Source organism: Cupressus sempervirens, chromosome 4 (genome assembly GCF_028749045.1).
Source record: "Cupressus sempervirens isolate cs-2001-9-10 chromosome 4, ASM2874904v1, whole genome shotgun sequence".
Lineage (NCBI taxonomy): Eukaryota > Viridiplantae > Streptophyta > Pinopsida > Cupressales > Cupressaceae > Cupressus > Cupressus sempervirens.
The window spans coordinates 241761497-241769173 of record NC_143121.1 but is presented as its reverse complement, the minus strand read 5'-3'; the positions used below and the strand labels follow the sequence as shown (position 1 = coordinate 241769173).

At 35.9% G+C, this 7677-nt stretch overlaps 1 pseudogene; it reads left to right on the top strand.

The window, feature by feature from the left end:
- Positions 1–3502: 3502 nt before the first annotated feature.
- LOC149560905 (germin-like protein subfamily 2 member 1 pseudogene) lies at positions 3503–4085 on the top strand (annotated as a pseudogene).
- Positions 4086–7677: the final 3592 nt, after the last annotated feature.

Here is a 7677-nt window from a genome sequence, read left to right as displayed (position 1 = left end):
TGCAAGTTCAGTACCACCTTGTTCGTGCCGATCGCCAGACTATGACCTTTTGTTGTCTTCTATCCTTGTGCACTTACTTCATAAAGTGGGGATTCAGTCTGTTCATCCTTGGTGGTATGATTGGAAGTGGTTTCCTGCCACTCCATTTACCAATTATAAGCCCAATATGGGATACAGATGGCTTTCGCCCCACTTTTCGATGGTGGACACACTTAATCAACGGTGGCATTTTCATTCTTCGCTTTCTCAATGGAGAAAATGGTTTGACACCATTTGGAGTGCCATTACAGAACCTAAGATTTCTCACTTTGCTTGGTGCCTTGCCTTCCAAGGTCTTCCCCTGGGGCCTCGACTCAAGCACATTGGGGTTCCTGATCCCAGATGCCCCTTCTGTGGCCAACCTAAGTCCTTTTTGCATATTTTTTGGTTTTGCAAGTGTGCTCAAAATTATTGGCACTGGATTCATGATTTTTTCAAGCCTTTCAGGCCCGAACCTTTTTCATGGCACATGATCCTATTGGGTGATTCCCCCAGATTTGGCATACTTTTAGGATGGAAATTTTGTTTTCTCTATGGAAAGATAGGAATGCAATTTTATTCACTCACAATTTTTTGGATGTTAACATTGCAATGTACACTAAGGCATGCATTTGTAGCAATGTCATTATGCAGATATAGGTGCAAGCTAATAAAGTTTCCCTATAGGTTGCCCACTTACAGGAATTGTTAAATCACTGGGGCAATGCTCCTTGTACCATTGCCAGAGTGCCTCCGGATGCCTCGGCCGATGCCTCCTCGTCTTGCGATCGTCGTTCCAGATGCCAATCCTCTGGCTTCCATTCACACACGCTGCGCTCCTAGGGTCCCTACCACCGCTCTCCCAATGGTGGTCATGGCAGTTGGAGGCACCACTCTGCTTCCCCACCGCATTTTGGTTCTGGCTGGTCCCCGGCTCCTCCCCCTGGACGGGCCCACTCTGGCAAGTTTCCTCGGCTGGCCTTGGCAATTTCTCCTCCACGGCCAGACAAGAAAGATGCGGAGACTGCAACTACCCCAGATCCTACAGATGCTACTAACGGCTGGACTGTTCCTAGTCTGCCTCACAATCCCACTGATGCGTGTGGATTTCTTGATAAAGATGATCCTCCTCCCTTTGCTGGTACTACCTTGGCAACTTGAGGTTGTTTAAAAATTATTTTTTTGATGAATAGTTTATAGTTTCTGGTTGCGGCCATTGTTGTTTATTCCGGCTTCGACGAATTGAACTCATTCGCGGGGTGATCCTGTATCCCCCGACCCTTTTTTGTGAATTGTAATCTTAATAAATTTTATTAATTGAAAATGACTATTCATCAAAAAAAGACTTACAAATTCAATTACATAAATGAATAGTAAATTGTAGACAATTTAGAAAAATCTTTCAAGTTTAGAAGCTTATTATATTTGACTATCTGTAAGACAAGAAAATCTTAAGACAACTAGTTGCATTAAAGCATTGACAAATTTAGATTAAACAAATTATCAAATATATTAAATCATCTAACTATTTCATAATTTTTTTAAATAATTAAATTAATTTTAATAATTGATTTAAATTGAATTAATTAATTAATTAATTTATAATAAACAATAAAATTAATTAATCAATTTCAATACACAAATAATATGGAAAATTTCATTTCCAATTGCTTCTGCAATAAAATTAATTTAATTCAATAACATTTTAATAAAACTTAGCTTTTTTAATAGTTCATATGCAATTATGAATAAAATATACAAATTTTAATATAACTTAACTTTAAAACTTACATGTATTTTGTTGATCCCTACTCGTGTTGGGGTTGGAAGACTTTTTTATGGTTTAGTAGTTACAATAATTTGAGTAATGTTGTCGATGATACTATTACTTGCTTTTCAAAGTTTTAATATTTTTCGATAATTTTGAATTCTTTAAAACATATTTATTATTTCAAACATCATTTAATAATAATAACTATTTTTCTTCTATATATTTTAATCGTCCAAGACATTTATTAGAATAAAGTAAGTTTTGATTTAATGAATTAATTATGTCCTTGAGAGGCTTAGCAATCTTCGGCTATCACCGATCTCAAAATTAAAGCACCGTAAGTGGGTGAAAAAACGTGGATAACCGTTCAAAGAAAAGAATTTTACATAAGCATGCTAACGAAGTTTTGCATGTCAAAGATGTAGAAAAGCGAAAGAACGAGTCATTAAATTTGCAAAACATCTATCAGCTTAGCTCGCGGTTACGGTATCAACGTGTATACTTTTATGTCTTAAGAGATTATTAAATTGAAACCATTCATAACATGGTAGAGCGAATCATTCAGCTAATGTATACATGATTCGATAAATGGCCATGTCAATTAACTCTAGACTAAGAAGAAAATAACATGAATTTAATGCAATAATGAAATGTATAAAGACTCAAAATTAATATGTTGTGTTTTGTGTATAAATAATTAAAAATCCTACCAAAAAACAAGTCAATTTGTCAATATATATATTTTTATGAATTATTTTAAATATAACATAGATGAAAACTTTATAGTTGTAAAAATGATTGAATAATAAATTGTTTAGATTGGACAAACAAATAAAAGTAAATATATTTTAATGAATTATTAGTTCTTTCAAATATAATACAGATAAAAAATTTATAGTTGCAAAAAAGTAAATAAATAATAAAATGTTTTGATTGGACAAACAAATAAAGAAAAAACTCAAAATGTCAATAAAAATATTATATTGAATTATTTAAAATATAATAAATGTGAAAAGTTTATATCTCAAAAAGTAATTGAATAATAAAGTATTCAAATTGAACAAACAAATTAAAAAGTAAAAGTAGATTGAATGCTATGACAAAAACTAATAATAATAACAATGTCTTTCCATTCTCTTACATAGCTATGACAAAAATCACTTACGCCATTGTACAGCATTGAACTAAGGGTTCAAATACAAGTGGGATAGGTATATGTATATTCTTAAAAAATTTGAATTCTCTATTTAGATGCACCAAATCAGAATTGGAATAGGAATTAAAATGAAATACATATTCCAATTTTGACTCAAAAATGAGCATTTTCTTTTCCACCTAAATAGGTGGAATAAGAATACGTATTCCTATTTCTACTTTTTTAATTTTAGAAAACATAAATTTTGAATTCTTGAATTTAAGAATATGTAACCCATTTTCTATTCGTGAATAAGTATTCCCATTCCCATTTTTATATTTCTGCAGCCAAATAGACCCTAAAATGGTTTTATCCGACGCACAATTAACTAATTCGTGTCTAGCCACCATTGTTTGAAAAAGTATTGAGAAATAAAATGCCTTTCCTCAGATAAATTAATAAATTTCACCGCTCATTTAATCAATTTACCCTATAAAATACCAGCTTTGGGATGCTCTATCATATCAATCTCTGTTTTCCCATTGCTTATTCTGTCCGACATTCTGGGCCAATTGGAAATGAAAACTTCTGCAACAATGATGAAAGCTTACTTGAGCTTCATTTTATGGTTTTCTCTAATGTTGTCAATTAATGCATCGGACCCTGATCCTCTGCAGGATTTCTGCGTGGCTGATGTTACTCAGACTAAAGTGAAACTGAACGGTTTTGTGTGACAAGACCGGAAGCAAGTGAATGCATCAAATTTCTTGTTTAAGGGACTTGATGCTCCACTCTCAACCAAGAATACTTTTGAGTTCAATATCACCGCTGGTAATGTGCAAACTTTCCACGGATTAAACACGATGGCCATATCAATGAGCCATGGTGTTTTTGCATCTGGGGGTTGAATACCCCTCATATTCATCCTCGCGCTACTGGGATCATATTTGTAATGGAGGGCACTATTTTGGTTGGTTTTGTTAGCATAATTAACGTGTTGTTCTCACACAACTTGGAGAAGGGAGATGTGTTTGTGATTTCAAGGGGATTAATACATTTTCAGCGAAATGTTGGGAAATCATATTCAACTGCAATCAGCTGATTGGTGTTCAAGTGGTTGCATCTGCCATCTTCGGAGCCAATCCGCCGGTGGGGTATTGATCCGTCATCATTACTATAAATTGGTAGACCATTATGGTGAGAAAGATGTCATATTTTCTCTCTTAAGACTGTTCTTCCACCATATGATTTATTTCTTTCTTGTCAGGTCTTTTGATGCTGCACCTAATAAGTGTGAAAAATTTAACTATTTCAGTCACTGATTATTAATCTTCTATCATAAATGATTATTAAAATGTTGAAAATAAATTTCCAACTAATATCGAAAAATAACATAATTGCAACTTCACTTATAAAATACGAAAAGAAATGCACAAAACAATGAACGCAATATTTTTGGACAAATTGTCCCTAGAAAAAATCTTAAGGAAAAATCAGTTCTACAAATGAAGAATTATATTAAACTTCAGCAAATCAAGAGATACAAAATTCTTTGCCTTTTACTGGCAGAACTTCGACAACCTCCTAATTTATCCCACTGATATTCTCCACTGCTATTCTCGTGCTAACACTGCAAATGTTTCTCCAAACTTCTTGTTCTCCAAATGCCCCCTTGACCCCCTTTTATACTACTCTCATTGGTAAACCAACGGCCAAGATTGATTTACAATCGACGGTGGAGATATAAAACAACTTACCAACCCTAACAAAATTGGTTTCTAGTTGCTTATTAAAAAAAGTCAATTATTTAATAAATAATTGTCCTTGCTCTAACCAATTTGTTAGCAAAAACAATTAGATACTAAATAATAGCATATGGACAAACAGTTGTCCAAGCTAACAAAACTAACACTCCCTCTTAGCGAGGAAGTTGTTCTGCAAGACACCTAACTTGTCTCTGAAGAAGATAAATTTTGCCTTCCCCAATGCCTTAGTCAGAATGTCTGCTACTTGCTCCTCTATAGGTATGTATTGTAGCTGAACAACTCCCCTTTGTATACAATCTCTAATGAAGTGATATCTGATATCTATATGTTTAGACCTATCATGAAACACTAGATTCTCAGACAACTTGATGCAACTCTAAGTCACAATGTATCACGGTAGTCTCCACCTTCTGACCAAACAAGGCTACTAACAACTTCCGAAGCCATATAGCTTCACATGTCGCCATGCTAGTTGTTATGTATTTTTGCTTCTACTGAACTTAGAGCCACAGACTTCTGCTTCCTCCTGAACCAATATACAACTCCTGATCCCAAGCTGAAACAACACCCTGAAGTGCTCCTTTTGTCTATTGTACTTCCTGCCCAATCTACGTCAGCATAGCCTATCAACTTTATACATATCTGATCCCATACTCGACTGTACCACACAAGTAATGTAGCACATGCTTAGCCGCTATCCAATGCATTCTCTTTGGTTCAACCATGAACTGACTAAGAGAGTTTACTACAAATGCTATATCTGGCCTAGTATTGACCAAATACATAAGCGAACCAATCAATTGTCTATATAAAGTGGGATCTACATTCTTGTCCTTAGATGTATCTACCTTCCTCCAATTCGTGATCATGGGTGTAGACATGGCTTTGCAATCCTCCATCCTGAATTTTTTCAAGATTTCAATGCAATATTTTCTTTGACCAAAGAAAATCTCCCCATCTGTCTGCCACACTTCCATGCCTAGAAAGTAGTGCATAAGTCCTAAATCCTTCATCTTGAACTCTTCTGCAAGGTTCCTCTTGCAATCCACTATAAGCCCTAGTGAACCTGTAAGAAATAGGTTGTCCACATAAAGAACAAGAATGAGAATCTCACCCCCAACCATCAAGTAGTAGAGGTTAGCATCTGCTTCACTCTTCACAGAGCCCATTTTCTGCAAGTATGTATCAATGCGCTCATACCATGCTCTAGGAGCCTACTTGAGTCCGTATAATGATTTCTTCAATCTGCACACGTGGGTCTCTTTGTTGTGTGCTACAAAGCCTTCTGGTTGTTCTATGTTTACCTCCTCCTTCAACTCACCATTAAGGAATGTTGTCTTGACATCCATTTGATGGATTTGCCATCCCATCTGTGCTGCAAGTGAGATTACAGCTCGTATAGAAGTATACCTAGCAACTGGAGTAAATGTCTCCTCATAGTCTATTCCCTCCTTCTGAGAGAACCCCTTTGCCATGAACCTTGACTTGTACTTCTCAATGAAATGTCCCTTTTCTGATTTTTCATGATATTTTCAACCTCTAATCAGATCTTTAAAATCAAACAGCTAATATCCCAAAGATCCACCAAATTCCTCAAGAAACCCCAAATCGGGTATGTTGAAAATAGTGCTAAAAGCTTCACAACTTCACAAATTATTAATGAATCTGAAAATGGAAATTTTTATAGAACTTTCAGCAGCATAACAGCCTACAAATTGACATTTCCAGATCTGTATAGCCTTTACACAACAGCTCAAAAATGTAGGACCAAAACTATGCTCATCGGGCTCCCGAAATAGCACAAAATATGCCCGGAAACACCACAAGAACACTAATAATCTATCTCAGAAGTTTAATCACGTCCCAATATATATATTCAGCTCTATTTTAACAGCTTAAAGTCTAAAATACAGCAGCAACCAAAACTGATATGAAATACTCAACCGGAAACACCAAACTCTTACAAAAATACACCCGAAAACTCACAAATCTGCACTGTTCAGCACAAAGGCAAACTCTGTATGAGCATGCACATGGAATGGCTTCAAACTCCCGTCCTTAGCCTTCCTGGAAACCTGCAAACTCCCGTTCTTGGGTCTCCCTGGAAACCTGCAAACTCCCGTTCTTGGGTCTCCTTCTCCACAGGTTTGGCAGCCTCTGAAGAATAACAAAGAATGAGCGAAAATCAAGTCTGGAATGAGCCCAAAATGCCTCCAAACCCCTTAAAAGAGGGCATAAATGTAACTCACGTCCAAGAGAGGTTAATGAAACTTATTTTAATAATAATTTTCATTTATTAGTCCAACGGTTTCCAAAGATTAACCCCCTTTTTCCGAAACTTCACTTTCTTGGGCCCGCCTGCCTTAGCAAAGATTTTCTTTTTAAATTATTTGAAAATGGGACATGACAAGTCCTCCCCTCCCAATCATTGCTTGTCCTCAAGCAATGGCTGAACAATAAACCAATCAATCCACCTGGATCCCAAATGTAGTCATGAACTATACTACTAACAATTAACACAGGCTCCTGTAATATCCTCTGCAATATGACCAAGAGGAATCCATAATCAAATTGACAATTATAGCTCAACTAAACTCCGAAATCACCACTACCACAATCAAAAACCCATGAGGCACAAACTCTTAGAACATCAGAACCCAAGTAAAGTGGACAAATCAAACTACCAACATAGTAAATACCATCAACGCATCCCACTGGCCTATATGGAATGTACAATCCAACTCTGCAATAATGGTGAACCCTCTCGAATGAAACTGTACCAAGTATGGAGAATCCACACACTGTACAACTCCTGTAGTCAACACAACTCTGCAAATCATCAGCTACTATCTCATAACCATAACTCCCATACACTGATGATGGTGAAAAGACATTACAAGATAAAGAGTAGGAAATGGAATCCAAACCAAATTTGTCTGCCATCAACTCCTTAGCACAAGGATCAAATGCTAACTGATGTACATACC